Source organism: Vipera ursinii, assembly GCF_947247035.1.
Source record: "Vipera ursinii genome assembly, chromosome: 1".
Taxonomy (NCBI): Eukaryota; Metazoa; Chordata; class Lepidosauria; order Squamata; family Viperidae; genus Vipera; species Vipera ursinii.
This window is the reverse complement of record NC_139512.1, coordinates 193,835,828-193,843,834: the sequence shown is the minus strand read 5'-3', so window position 1 is coordinate 193,843,834 and position 8,007 is coordinate 193,835,828.

The window sequence follows — 8,007 nt, the reverse complement described above, 5'->3', positions numbered from 1 at the left end:
ATTAAGTAAGTTTTTAGGTCGCGGCGGAAGGAGCGAAGGTCAGGAGCCATCCGGAGCTCAACCGGTAAACGGTTCCAAAGGTCTGGCGGCGCCCACAGAGAACGCCCTCCCCTGGGGGCCGCCAGTCGACACTCTTTGATCGATGGCACCCTGAGGAGGCCCTCTCTGTGGGAGCACACTGGACGAAGGGAAGATGATGCCGGCAGCAGGTGCTCCCGTAGGTAATCCGGACCCAAGCCATTTAGGGCTTTATAGGTCATTACCAGCACCTTGAATCTCACCCGGAGGGCAACCGGAAGCCAATGCAGCTCACGGAGTAGAGGTGTTACATGGGAGTATCGGGGAAACCCCCACCACCACTCGCGCAGCCGCATTCTGCACCAGCTGAATTCTGCTGCTTGCTGCCCTGATAACAGCCTCTAGAAATCAGCTTGAAAGGGATTTCTGCTCACCTACACAATAATTCAGTCTAGATACTGTGGCTTGAACTGAAAGCGCAACCTGAAGTATCTTCGCCCCATGAACGCTAAGGATTGGACAATAGGCCTTGAGGCATTTTCTTAGAAGTGATTTACAGCATTGCCCTAACTGTCGGTGTGGCCACAGAAGCCTGTCTTCATTATTATGTCACCTGGGATGGGTGGATAACACTACATCACGAGTGAAGGAATGGCCTTCATGGGGCTTAAAAAGGTAAAGGTTTCCCCGCGTGGCCGGCATGACTAGACGCCAAAGGCGCAGGGAACACTGTTGCCTTCCCACCGTAGTGGTCCCTATTTTTCTACTTGCATTTTTACGGGATTCAAACTGCCAACCATCTGATCACAAGCTCAGCGTCCTAACCCACTGAGCCACCGCGTCCCTTTCGTGGGGCTTACTTTGGAATAAATAGTCTAGGAATAGAGTGTTTATCGGACATCTGTTTCACTGAAAGCCTCTGGGCTTAATTTCCAGGTGAATAAGTTTATTATCCTCGTCTTGAAATGTATTAGGTATTCGTTATACCTCCTGGGAAGGTAACTCCTCTAGCTTGAGAACTTCGATCACTCCGACGCTAGATACCACCTAACCGGGCTCTATCGTCCACTAAATCTCGGGTCGTGGAACTTAACTTGGTTAACCTAATTGTAGCTTGTCCAATTAATTATGTTCAGATTTGAACAACACATTTGGCTAAAACACCTTGGCTAATTTATGGTTCTGTTTCATTGTTGGGTTTTTGCTACAAAGAAGTGGAGCATTCCTATTGGGATGCCTCCTGTGGCTTCTTTCTCTCCCATCCGCTGAATTCATATCCTCGCGACCAAGATGCGCTAAAGAATAGCATAGCATAGCATAGCATAGCACAGCACAGCACAGCACAGCACAGCACAGCATAGAATAGGAGCTGCTAGTCCCTGCTCAAGAAGGAGAACTTATACCAGACAATACTTGATCTTAGCCAAAAGATGTCCACAAGAAAAAAAATTGGTTACAGATTTATAGCTGTCAACTTGTGCCAATTTTTTGGAGATATCTCTAACAATTTTTGGAACATTATATTTACTCACATGCTTATCAACTTTTCACTCATGTAAACTAGGGAGTGACCCTAATATTTTGAGAACATATTATTTACTATTAATGTCAGTACTATTTTTTTAATATATTGTAAAAAGTGACATCTATTGCTGGTCTATGACCGTAATAAAGTTATATTCTATACCATCTCAGACAAGTGAATGTCTAGTCTCTTCTTAAAAATATCCAGTGATGGAGCGCCCACGATTTCTGGAGGCAAGTTGTTCCACTGGTTAATTGTCCTCACTGTCAGGAAGTTTCTCCTTAATTCCAGGTTGCTTCTCTCTTGGATCAATGTCCAACCATTGTTTCTTGTCCTGCCCTCTGGCGCTTTGGGGAATAATGTCACCCCCTTTTCTTGGTGGCAGCCCCTCAAATACTGGAATACTGCTATTATGTCTCCCATGTTTCTTCCTTTTTTTTAGACTAGCCAAACTCAAGTCCTGCAGCCGTTATTTGTATGTTTTAGTCTCCAGGCCTTTGATTATCTTAGTTGCTCTTCTCTGAATTTTTTTTCCAAACTCTCAACATCTTTTTTGTGATATGGTGACCAAAATTGGCTGCAGTATTCCATGTGTGGTCTTACTAGGGTTTTATAAAACGGTACTAATACTTCATGTGATCTTGATTCTATGCCTCTATTTATACAACCCGGGATTGTATTAGCTTTTTTGGCTGCTGCTGCACACTACTGGCTTATAGTCAAGTGATCATCCACTAGGATTCCAAGGTCCCTTTCATAGTTACTGTTTTTAAGCCAGGTCTTGCCCAATCTTCGATTTTTCCTGCCTAAATGTAAAACTTTGCTTTTCTCCCCATTGTAACTCATTTTGTTGGATAGTGTCCATTGTTCAAGTTTGTCAAGATCTTTTTGGACCCTGAGTTTGTCTTCTGGGGTGTTGGCTACTCCTGTCAGTTTGGTGTCATCTGCAAATTTGATGAGTTCCCCTTCAATCCCCTCATGTAAGTCATTGATGAAGATATTGAAGAGTACTAGGCCTAAGATGGAACCTTGTGGTACCCCACTGCTTCCTTTTCTCCATGTGGATGTAATGCCATTGAGGACTACTTGTTGAGTATGGTTTGCCAGTCAGCTACAGATCCATCTGGTGGTGAGATAAATTATTAATACAAATAGATCATCCCTTAGATCCTTGTTTTTATGATAATTGAGGCCTGTAAAAGTAAGAGCCATATCTGCCATTTTTTATTGCTTCTTTGGCCTCAAAGTATGTGGCCCTCTTTTTTCAACCATATCACTTTTTCTACATTTAACAGGTCCCCCTTTCTTTCCTCCTCTTCAGTTATGCACTTCTTCCCTTCTCGGCTCCCATTTAAAAATAAACAGCTAATCAGATTAAAATTCAAGTAAAAGTTTAAGATGGCAACATCTGTAATTAGAGAAATAATAGTTCATGCCTTACATTTTACCAGCCATCACACACCAAATTCTCAGAAGCACAGCTCCATTTCAAGAGGGACAGCTCTCACTCGTGGCTGCCTTGGCAGAAAGTGTTCTATTAATCATGGGTAACAAACCTCAGTAGTGGTGTTTGAACCATTTTCACTTAGCACACATATCTATTTTGCCTCACACAACAGCCCTGCGAGGTAGACAGCTGAAAAAAAAAACATGACTGGCTCAAAATCAGTTAGGGGAGACCTCCATGGCTGAGGTCTCCCTAATCATAATCTAATATCTTCTACCATCGCCAGCAATAGTAATTATTTGGCATGGGTCGCACTATTTGCTAAGTCACAACGAACAACGTGGCAATTTGGTTCCCAAACATTGACTTCGTTGGGTTTTAGTTTCGCTAGTGCGGTTTGTAAACCTATGGCTTATCACATTGCGTGAACCCAGCCACCACGTGTGGCAGGACACACGAGATTCGGATCGAAATACTAATTCTCTGCCTTCTGCTTCAAAATCAGGGTTTTTTTTGCGTGGCACCCAAACTTCTCTCTAGAAGTCGATTCCTGCTTCGCCCTCGTCAAACTTTACTGCAGACACTTTAGCTCTCCTGGGCTTCCTCCCTAATAAATCCGTGCTAAGTGGCGCTGATTTTTCCGTGTTTTAAGACACGGCCTTGCGGAGTCCTCTTAGGGCAGGGGTCTTCAAACTTGGCCCTTTTATGACTTGTGGACTTCAACTCCCAGAATTCCTCAGCCAGCAAAGCTGGCTGAGGAATTCTGGGAGTTGAAGTCCACAAGTCATAAAAGGGCCAAGTTTGAAGACCCCTGTCTTAGGGCTTCTCTCTCTCTCTCTCTCTCTCAAAAAAAAGGTGGATGGGTTGGCTCTTATTTTCTGCACCGCTGCCTGGTAGAGATGTAACAAGACGCGGCTGCGCAGCCGTCTCTTCACTTCCCACCCCCCCCCCCACCACCCCGCCTCTTTCCCGGCCCCCTCCCGGTCTGGTGATGTTTGCGATCCGGGCTTCCTTGACATTTCTGAAGTCATGTAGTTAAGGGGAAATGAGTGGTTCCCAGTAGAGAGAGAGCAAACGAACGAACGGAGGGGAGAGGTAGCCAGCGTGATAAACGGCGCTTTCATTTGGAGATCTCCAGAGCTCGTTTAAGGCTCATTTTCTGTATTAGCCCCCTTTGAGCGATTAAGGCACCAGGCGGCGACCGGGGCTCCTCGGCTCGGGCGGCTCCGCTAGAAAAGCTCCCCCCTACCCCCCCTTACCTCCCCTACACCCCCTCTCCCCCTCCCCGCAGAGCACCGGGGCCGATCCCCGGCCAACCGGCTGGAGGAGAGACGAGCGAATGGCGCTGTCTAGGGAAGAGCAAGGCACCCGCCCTTCTCTTAATCTAAAGTGGCGAAGCGGGGTCGGGGGTGGGGGTGGGGGTTTAATACGATTTGGAGGGGCCTGGTCAATGAGCAATCGATAAAGCAATAATGAGAGGGGACGCGCTACATGAACGGGCTAGAGACCCAACGAGACATGAAAGATGCATTCGCAAGTCTCGCTGCTCTTAAGGTGGGCGGCTCGGCTCGGCTCGGCTCGGTTCGGCTCGGGGCTAATGGCCGTCCCCAGAGAGAGGAGCACCCAAACCCCTGAGCTGAAGCGGACCGCGGGCGGTTCTAGAGCGGCTTCCCCCCGAGGGAAGAAGGGTTTAAGTAGTTTATGCAAATCCCGTCTTGGTGACCTATTAAAAAAATAAATAAATCGTAGCTGGTGGTTTAGATAGTGTGTGAACTCGGGCAACCTTGGCTTAGTCCAGGGGTAGGCAAACTCGGCTCTTTTATGACTCATGGACTTCAACTCCCAGAATTCCTGACTGAGCCAGCTATGCTGGCTCAGGAATTCTGGGACTTGAAGTCCATGAGTCATAAAAGAGCCGAAGTTGCCTACCCCAGGCTTAGTCGGTATGCTAAGGAAGCCCCGGCTCGGTGTGATGCAAGGCCCCGATCGCAGATATGTTAAGTTTGCACGGCTTGTGGGACAAAAGTTTGCAGAGAAAGAAAACAAAAAACAAAAGCCTGGCCGAGAAAGAAAGAGAGGAGGATTATTAGTAGCTTTGCACCCATTCAGTAGCTTTGCACCCATTCAAAGGCGACTCCTGACAGTTTTTATCCAACTGGACTTCACGTAGTTACCAATGGAACTTACTTCTGAGTAAGCACGTTTTCCAGCCCTGCACCCTCATGAGTCGTTAATAAGTAACTAATTCTCTTAAACTAATTGCGCGTGGTTCAGAAAGAACTAATCTGAGTTAAGCGGGAGAATTGGTTCTCCACTCAAGCTTTTTCCCCCCCTTGCAATTATCTCTGCCAGGTCATGTGTTTCTTCTATCTTGGGATAATTTATCCACCCCCTCCCCTCCCCTCCCCTCTCCCCTTCCCAGCTCACCTTCTACACTGATTATATGGAACTGTAGAGCGGGATGCCCTTCACGGAATGAGTAAGGTGGGGCAGCCTTGGACTGGGGACAGGATACTTAGGCTGCAACTTGGAAGGCGCAATCTCTATCATCTGGAGAGGTTCGCTTTGGTGATGCCCCTGCGAACGAGGAAGGGGGTCTCTCGTTCAAGGGTGGAGGGTATCCCTGAATATTTGCCCCGGCCCAGGTGGGCATCTTCAGACCGTGCAGGGCTTTGAAGTTAGTACCACATCGCCGTTCCGCTCCTAAGCAATAACAATAGGATGGATGGTTTGATGTGCCTCATTCCGGATGCGGCAAGGGTGCAATTATTCCCGGCCAAGTGGAATTATCTCTGGAACTGGCTTGAAGAGAAAATCATGTAATGTGGATGACTGACTGGGGGAGGCAGCGAAGCTTTTGTAGGAATCCCAGCTAGTCATCCCGCGGCCGCGGGCATATCAACCCGCCTGGGGAAACTGAGCGTCTTAAGAGGATAAGGGGTGGACAGCCTTGCCATTCTTCACTCTCCAGGGATTTTAAAGAAAGCTCCTGAAACTAGAGTTGGAATATGGGGCTCGGTGATGACCTCGACACAAGCGAACGAGAAGCAAAATCCTAGGATGGCGTTAACAGCCCGAGGGCGTAATTCCCTCCTGCTGCCAATACGAAGGTTGGCACCTCCCGGGTCAATAAGGAATAATTAACTCTAGAGCTACCTTATCTCCTGAAATAATGTTGCCAAAATCTGAATGATCACTAGTGGGCAGCCTAGAGTTCGCGTTTTCTTTAGTTTTAGGTAGAGCTCCGGTAGTTTGTAGCACTGATATATTCGGCCTTACTAAGCACCGTGATCCGAACGGTTTAAACCTAAAATTGTTGATACGGCAGTTTAGTTAAGCCTATCTTTTCGTGCTACAGGTGAATCCGGAAACTCGAGCATTTTATCTTCTATCGACTCCACGTGAAAAGGAGCAGATACAATTCTAAGGTGCCAGTCTGAGATACTTATGTCCTCAAAAAATAAGTTGCAGCCCCTTCAATAGGATTTATTCTGAAAGAAGGTTGTATGGGATTTCAGCTGTGGTTTTTCACGCACATTCTAAATCTTGTATCTAGATATGGTTTAGGATTGCCCACTCAGCACCCTTTCCCTGGTTTGGTGGCTTGTCGAAAGTGGCTGAGCAAAGAAGGCTCCTTTTGCGACAAAGGACGAACTCGGGTAAATCTGGACTTTGCAAGCCGAAGACACCAATCATGCACATTTCTGCCTATCTTCCTTCCTTCCCTCCTCCACCAGGCTTACTAACCTAATTTAATTCTTTATAATGTAGAATTATAGATAAGCCTAGATGTTCCTTGCAGTGTTTGCGGCTGGAGAGGAGGGTGGAAGGAAGAGACTTTTAAAAAAATGGTAGAAAAGGTGTGCTGAGAACTTAAAGCATCTTCTACATTTCCGCAACACACAACACTGTGTTGAGAGGACATACTACATCCTGTCAAGGGCGGCTGGGTAATGAAGACGCTCTGAGCTACTGGGGGATAGTGGCCTGAAAGGGGTAAGACTAATGAAATATCCGAAACCTTGGTTCTTAACTTTTAATCGTTTTATTTTAATTTTAATTATTTTAATTATTATATTGTAAATAAACCGTCCAGAGTCACGGCATAGAAATTTAATAAATAAATAAATAAATGGAAGGCGATGACATCGACGGGGACTTAGTCTTGCCTACGTGTGGCTAAGAGTAGATGGTTTCATGTGAGGGAAGGGGTGCTGTTCAACTAGGGTCTCAAAATATATTTCTCCTCGGGAGGAGGAAGATCTAATGAATCTACAGTACGTGCCCCCGCGCCGGCCCTATATAATCTCTGTCGGATTCCATCTGGCGTGGGGAAAACATGCCCTACGCGTAGGAAACCGTTGCATTATTGCACAGTGTAGAGCACTTATTTGGATAGATCAAACATTTAATGTACGAGTCAAAGCGCAAGCAAAGGCCCCCCTCGCGATACGCGGAGCCAGAGCGCGATCCTCTGAGGCGTAACTGCTTCCTAGGTTTCTGCTCTGCCGTTGGGGGCAGCCCCACCAAGAGAGAGAGATCCGTTTGCCTTTTCGCCTCCGCCGCCTTCGCAACCTAGCGGTGATATATGCGCGGAAAATGGTAAACGTGTCGAGGAGCGAAAAGTTTCACGGTGGGTTGCTCCATGCTCCATTTCCTGGCGGTATCCCGCTGCTGTCGTCGTAAAGCCAGCCTCGCTCGACGGCCAGCTCCCGTTTTCGGGAACAACGTTGTTCGTAATTACTAACAAACCAAGCCGGCGACTGTTGCTAACTTGCTTTCTCACTTTTATGAAGATGGGCAAGAGAAGTGGGGCGGGGTGGGGTGGGGTGGCGGAGCCAGAGTTGGGAGGGTCCCTAACGGATGAAGAATTAAAAGTAGCCCTCCTGTTCACAAGTTTGCCATTTAAAAGGGGCGGGGGGGGGGAACGGAGAGGAGGAGAAGAAGCAAAGCGAGCATTTCCAATGTGAACGGAAAAAAAGTCTGAATCCTAGCACGAAAGCGGAGCCAGTGAGGA